The sequence below is a fragment of the Myodes glareolus genome, chromosome 17 (assembly GCF_982192425.1).
Source record: "Myodes glareolus chromosome 17, mMyoGla1.1, whole genome shotgun sequence".
NCBI classification, from domain to species: Eukaryota; Metazoa; Chordata; class Mammalia; order Rodentia; family Cricetidae; genus Myodes; species Myodes glareolus.
In genome coordinates, this window is record NC_142042.1 from 7,018,606 (window position 1) to 7,024,727 (window position 6,122).

Below are 6,122 nucleotides of genomic sequence, written 5' to 3' on the forward strand. Positions count from 1 at the left end.
AAACCACGAAATAGAATTATAACAGGATTTGGCTAGGAAAATTAATTATTATAATTATTATCATTATTTTTGTTTACAAAAGTTTGGAGCAATATGGAGTTAGAAATTTTATATGGAAACAAACTGATTTAAAAGTGACAAAAGGTTACAAAAATGTTCATGAAATTGAAATACGAGTAAGTTATGGCTACATATAGAATATATACATGTATAAACTACTCATTCATTCATTTAGTAATATTTTTGTAGTACTGGGATTGAACCTTGGCCTTGTTTGTATTAATCGAGAGGCTCAACCACCAAGCCTTTGTCCCTAGAACTCAATGACAAATTCTGGAAAAGTATTCTACCATTTACCCATATTGTATTTTTGAAACAGGACCCTGTTAAGTTGCTTAGGCTGGCTGTAGTGTTGTCCTTCTTCTGCCTCGGCCTCCTGAACAACTAGATGAAAGGTGAATACCCCTGTGCTTACCTATACATCTGGTTCATAAAAGTATATTTAAATGTAAAATATGAAAGATTACAGTGTGGGAAGGTGTTATAAAATCAGTTATATATTATAAAATGGGGTTTAACTCAGTTGTCATGCTAGGCGCTTTAGTTTTTAATAACTCTTATGTCTATTACTTAAACTTTTATCCTTCCTCTGCTTTCACAAGGAATGAGAGCGTAGCGGCTGTGTGTGATGACAAGTTTGGCACAGGGTCACGTAAAGTCCTAATTCACGCTTTCCTCAGTCAGGGAGAAGACTGCCTCTCATGCAGAGCGTGGTGGCACACTGCCGGACACCTCGGGAATGCTGGACTCCAGTACAAACGATTGCTGATTTAAGAGGGACACAGAGGAGGAAGAAGGTGAAAAGACTACCTTGATCCCTACAGTCGTGTATTTCCTTTCTCTTTGGATGATTTCCAGTTTTATTGGAGTGAAATGCCAACAGCAAATGTTCCAGCTCCCTTTGCCCTTTGTTGTGGGCTCAGTCTTCAGAACCAGGCAGGTGGATTCTGGATCCTCGTGATCTGACTTTCTTTATCTGTGAGACCCTAGGCATGGGTCTTGCCCTCTTGGCATCCCAGTTTCCTCACTCGCAACATGGGGAAATAAGACTATATGTCTAATAGTTATATATATGTCTAATAGTGTTGCCCAAGAGTAAAATGTGCTAGTGAACTAACACATGCGAAGTACTTGGGTCAGTGTTTGGGCACCTAGTAGGTGTTCACACGCTGCTGAGTCCTTCAAAAAGTCCAAGCTCGCTGTTAACAAAGTTTGTGTAGAAAACAGAGGATGTCAAGAATTTTCGAGGCCGCTGCAGTCCAAGGCAGTTACTAACTGTCAGATAAACCACCTGGAGAAGTAGAGAAGCCCTGATCAAATGAGATGTGGGCATTGTTTTGTTAATGACAGGGGCGAGACAGACAGCCCTGCAAAGCTGGGAGCCAGCTTGCTGTGGGGCTGATGTTCAAGGATCTACTTTGTTGCTGAATTTGTGGGGAAAGTAAGACAATGGTTGTACTTGGTAAGGTGAGAAAATGAGACACCACAAAAAAACCCACCAACTCTGACTAACTTTAGGCTTTTTCGTAAATAAATTGAAAATTATTTTACAAGAACTATTGCTAGAGACAGAACTATAGACTGCTTTGAATGCTGTGAACACTGTAACAGACCAGTCGTAGAAAACTTCTAATGGCAAATGGGGATGTGCCCAGCAGGCACAGTTCCCCAGGCAGGGATGCTAATGACTTCCTGCCTCCCATGAGGCACAGCTTCAGGTAACTTGCACAGCTAGCCCTGCTCAGTAATCCTTTACAACATTCACATCATCCATGGTCCACGTATAATGTAGTTGTTCTCCAGAACAGCACTGTGGGGCTCATCTCCGGTGACACATGAAGAAGCGGATGTTTTCAGAGCTGAAACAGAGGAATTCATTTTCAAATCCACACTTTCATAATTTTCCATTCAGAGCCCTCTTGCCAAAACCGTGACTTTTACATAAGAAACCTGTGTTTTTGGTTTAGAGAACTGAGTAGACACACTCCTTTTTTGTTTTGAGTCACGGAGCTTGTGGTGATTTGTTATAGCAGCCACAACAATAAGCATCCACAGGGCTTTTGTTGTAGAAGAGGAGGTAGAGAATACTAGGATTTGCTATCAACTGGCTGATCAGCCATCAAGGGTATGAGTGAAAGGAAATGGCAGGAGCTGGTTGCTGTCTCTGCACAGGAGTTTTAGAGCTGGGGGAGGGGCTACTAATGTCAATTAGAGGGGCACGAACAGATCTCTTGGAGACTGTGAGATCTGGGAGGAGACTTGAAGCTGATGCAAGAGTTAGTTGTGTCTGTGGAAGGCCATTCTAGGGGCAGTATGGAGTAGTTGGAACACATTAAACTGGAGCCTATCTGGTATATTTAAGAAAACATGCACACACACACATGTGCACACACACATACACACACGTCAAACAAACAAGAAAACCAAAAAGGAGGCAACCAAAGTGAAAGCAAGAGAAGAGATATTAGAATGATAACTGCTTTCACTGCCATTGAAAAGTCTGCTCTTAGCAAGAAGAAATGATTTTTAAGTCATCTAGAACCAATTTTTTGGTCATCTTGTCACTTCAGTAAAAGAGCTTTCAATGAACAAGATTACCAACAAAGTAAAGAAGACACATTCCTTATTAACTTCAAAACACCATAGACATAGAAGAAAGAAACCTGCAGGCAGATTGCTCTAGTGCAAAAAACAAAACAAAACAAAACAAACCACCATCACCACCACCAACAACAACCAAACAAAAACAAAAACAAACAAAACAAAATGAAACAAAAACCAGGCTTCCACAATTTTCAAAGCTATTTTAACTTTTATTTTTAATTAAAACTTAACAGTTGTAGAAATTTGTGCTGCTGTGTGGTAGTTTAGCAGGTGGACACAATGTACACTGATTTTGTCGAGTGATTTGCATTTTTGTCATTTCAAGTACTTATTTCTTCATTTTTGCATTGAGAATGCTTGAGATAATTTTATAACTTGAGATACACAGCAAATCATTGTTACGACAGTCACCATGCTGTGCTGTATGCTATAACAGGACTTGTGTTTTGGAGGACAGATAGATGATATAGTTTCTTATAGAATTGGAGTGTAAGCAGGTAAGAAACAGATTGGAAGCTGAATAAATTTCTTTCAACAATTTGTTCTTCTATTTTCAATAAAAGTTTGATTGTTTTCAAAGTTTGAAAACTTTGTTGACATAACTGCTTAATTTTTTTGAGCATACAGTTCTGGATGACAGGAGTTCCACCTACGTGCATATTTGATGGATTTGAAATTGTGACTGATTCTCTGTGTGAGACCAGTTAGTTGGCCTGGTGTGATCTTCTGGAGCAGCTGTCCTGGAAAGTGGAAATCACAGGCACATGGTGGCTGCAGCCAGCACGCAGCTGGCCCCACGCTTATTTTGCGTTCCAAGTACCTTGGAGCTTTCAGCTAAGACAGGGTTTACCCAATGTGTTTTCCATTCCACACCCTGGATGCGATTAAATCCTAAAATCACCTGCAGATGTGGTGTAATTGTGAGTTCAGCTTCACTTTCTTCTTCTCGTGTTGTGTTTGGATTAGGTTTATCAGGCCTGTTCTATCAGTGCTAGCCTGCTCATTTAAAATTTGGCAAAAACAATCTTTGCAAACTCCAGAAACTGTGTAGAGTTGCTGTATCTAGAATTTTGCTCAAGGTAAATAAACAAGTATTGTTGACTGCCTGAATAGGCCAGTGTGAGAACTGGCTGGAGGCGGTGGGGTGGGGGCCGGTGTGGGTGCGGTCCTGCCTATCCTGGCTTCTGTTAACTTTCACGTTTCACAGTTTGCTGAGTCTGGTCTGATATGAAGTGAAGTCTCTTCAGTGTTCCATAGTGTTTGCGGAAAGGAGCTGGAGAAACACCTCCCACATAGGCTATAGTGGTATATTATTCGTATTTTAATAAATAAATCTTGCCTTAAGACCAGAGGCAAAGCTGAAGCCTCTAGAGGTAGGATAAGGGCGAAACACACCTTTAATCCAAGTCTCTTGGAAACAGAGGTAGGTGGATCTCTGTGAGTTCAAGGCCACCCTGGGCTACACAAGAGGGAGAAACGAATCTAGGTGGTGGTGGATCACACCTTTAATCCCAGTCCTAGGGAGTCTCACACCTTTAATCCCAGGACTGGAGGGAATATAAAATGAGAGGCTTAGTTGCTTAGTTTGCGGACGAACAAGCTTGGTAGAGATAAGACTTCTCTAGCGACTTGGCAGCTTTACTTTTTTGGTTTTCAGGTTGAACCCCAATTTCTGTCACTGGGTTTCCATTATTAGTGCTAGTTTCTCCAGGTCTACTCAGCTGAGTCTTCTGTTATCCAACTCATCAGCTGTGGACAAGCAGGCTCATCTTTTGGCTTCTTTTCTATGCCAAATTCCCTTGTGGATCTGGTGATATGTCTGAAGTGCTGTGCCTTTTGGATCCCTGGCCACTTACAAGATATAAAGGAGAAGTTTCCTACAGTAGGCTAAAGAATAGGATTGGAAGAATGTGTTGGGATTTATCAGAGAAACAGTATTCTGTGTCTCTCTTTACCCATATATCTCCAACTATATGCACATGTAGGCATATGTGTTTCTGTGTATACACTGAGTCATTAGCGTCCTATCAGATCTGACTGTTCAAAAACCCCACTGCATACTTACTTACAGAGACATGTGTCTTTACCCATTAAAACATTTAACTGGTATCTGTGATCTTAAGAAATTAGTAGTGACTAGGGATAGTTAAAAAAAAACAAAACTATACATACACACATACACATTCATCTTGAAAAACACCAAGTTTTAACTTTGAAAGAATGAAAGTTTTATCTGTAATTATTTTATGGTCCAGATTTCCACTTAGAAATAGGTAAGAGGAACATTTGGGTAAGGTTTGGGTGGAGAAGATGGTCACTAGATAGGGCTTAAAGTATAGACAAGATTTACATGTAGAGAACTGAAGTAAGATATTTCAGGAGGAGCTGATGTGTGCAAAGGCACAGATGTCAGAAAATCTAGGGTGTATTTGGAAGGCAGGTGGGTTTGCTTGTAGGTAAAAAGAAGGAAAAAGAGAAGAACAGAAAAGATGGAGGAGGTCTTGCCAACTACAGAGACAGGATACTTACATACTTGCTCATGATTAAGTAGAAATTATTGAAGATATTAACCCCAAATTTGAATTTTAGGAAGACTGTGTGTTGCTTAATTTGTGTGGTAGGAAGGAAAGGAAACTGAGAAATTAGACCGAGGGTGACCAAGTTTGTTTAAATAAGTAGAGTCCTGATCTGGGCAATTGGAATTACTCCAAGGTTAGGAGACTGATCCAAGAAGGCAGCATAGCTAGTGTTGGATTTAGATATCAAAGATTCACGAGAATACAAGTGTAGAAGCCTTAGTTCAGAGTCCAGGAATTTGTTCGGAGACAGTGACACCCTTTGTAGATGGGGTTTAGATGAAGGATGATCGTGATGTGTCTTTGAAAGAAGCTCATTTCTCCATTTCCCTTCTCCTTGCTTCCCGACCCTCATAAGGTGAACACTGTCCTGCCATGTACCCCCCCCCATCCCATGATGTAGTGCAGACCCACAGTCCCAAACAACAGGGCCAGTTTATCAGAAACTGGAGCCAAAACAAACCTTTCCCTGAGCTGACTGTTTCTGGTATTTTGTTACAGTAATAGAAATCCAATTTAGTTATCAAACAAATAGTAACAAAACTTCTAGAATCACCTGGCCTCAGTAACTTAGCTTGAAAGCATTTGTTGAAGTAAGGCTGCTTGTTTGTTCCCAGCCACTTAGCCCAAAAATAACCACACAGAAACTGTATTATTTAAATCACAGCTTGGCCCATTAGCTCTAGCTTCTTATTGGTTAACTCTTACATCTCAATTTAACCCATCTCCATTAATCTGTGCATCACCACGAGGTTGTGGCCTACCAGCAAAGTTTCAGCACATCTGTCTCCAGTGGTGGATCCATGACTTCTCTCTGACTCCACCTCCTTTCTCCCAGCATTCAACTTAGTTTTCCCTGCCCTATCAACAGGTCAAGGCAGT